The following is a 1,586-nucleotide window of genomic DNA, read 5'->3' as shown; positions in this document are numbered from 1 at the left end:
CAGAATCATGTCACATCACAGCTGTTCATCCAGAGTCATGTCACCTCACAGCTGATCATCCAGAGTCACGTCACATCACAGCTGATCATCCAGAGTCATGTCACATCACAGCTGATCATCCAGAGTCACATCACATCACAGCTGATCATTCAGAGTCATGTCACATCACAACTGATCATCCAGAGACCGGTTACTTCCTGTCTGCTGCACCCAGAAGTCTGAGGTCAGTTCGTCTGTACTTCCGACTGGTATCTAGTGTGGAGGATCCACCGCTAGTGTCAGCAGTCGCAGCTGGTATCCCCAAACCCACTCACTCTAGCCCTCCTGTTGCCCCTCTTGTTAAACCCTCTGGATTACGTTCACCATTGATCGACCTCCGCCTGTTTAACGGATTACTCGTGTCTTGCCTGTGCCATATCTGTTTGCTGGTCTTCAACCCTGCCTGTTTCTGACCATGTCTTCTAATATAGCTTTGCAAATGGATCCGCACATCTCACGTCTCGTTCACCCGTAACATAATACTCGGCCACACAAGGATCCAGCGGCTTCTCGAATGGACATTGGCCAGGTATGGATACGGCAAGAATATTGTTAGCCCTTAGACAAGGCACACGATCGCTGGAAGGCTATATTCAAGAGTGTTTAGCCATCGCTCATTATTCAGATCTACCGGACTGTGTACTGTTAGACTTTTTCTGTGAGGGTATCAATGAACCTTTATAGACACGATTAATCCGTGAGGGTCCCCGTTCTTCTCTAAGCGATTTTATGGATTATGCTCCGTTGTCTGTTGGTTTAGCATTCACTGTGGGTATCGCGGAGGAACGCGACCCCGCACTCACTCATGTATTGGCCCCTGCACTAGAGCATGCTCACAAAATGGTGGCCACAACAGTGCCCTGTTATGTCACAACTGCTAATCCTGAATCATGTCAAGTCACAGCTGATCTTCATGAGTCATGTCAAGTCACAGTTGATCTTTTCCTGAGTCCAGTCAAGTCACAGTTGATCTTCATGAATCAAGTCAAGTCACAGTTGATCTTCCTGAGTCCAGTCAAGTCACAGTTGATCTTCCTGAGTCAAGTCAAGTCACAGTTGATCTTCCTGAGTCCAGTCAAGTCACAGTTGATCTTCATGAGTCAAGTCAAGTCACAGTTGATCGTCATGGGTCAAGTCAAGTCACAGCTAATCTTCATAAGTCATGTCAGGTCACGGTTGATCGTCATGAGTCAAGTCAAGTCACAGCTGCTCCTCATGAGTCCAGTCACGTCTCAACTGATCTTCCAGAGTCTCGTCACGTCTCAGCTGATCTGCCAGAGCCTCGTCACGTCTCAGCTGATCTTCCAGTCTCGTCACATCTCAGCTGATCTTCCAGAGTCACGTCACGTATCAGCTGATCTTCCAGAGTCACGTCACGTATCAGCTGATCTTCCAGAGTCACGTCACGTATCAGCTGATCTTCCAGAGTCACGTCACGTATCAGCTGATCTTCCAGAGTCACGTCATGTCTCAGTTGTTTGTCCAGAGTGACGTCACGTCTCAGCTATTCGTCCAGAGTCACGTCACATCACAGCTGATCATCCAGA

Source organism: Sinocyclocheilus grahami, unplaced genomic scaffold (genome assembly GCF_001515645.1).
Source record: "Sinocyclocheilus grahami isolate Dianchi unplaced genomic scaffold, SAMN03320097.WGS_v1.1 scaffold475.1, whole genome shotgun sequence".
Taxonomy (NCBI): domain Eukaryota; kingdom Metazoa; phylum Chordata; class Actinopteri; order Cypriniformes; family Cyprinidae; genus Sinocyclocheilus; species Sinocyclocheilus grahami.
This window is presented reverse-complemented; position numbering follows the sequence as displayed.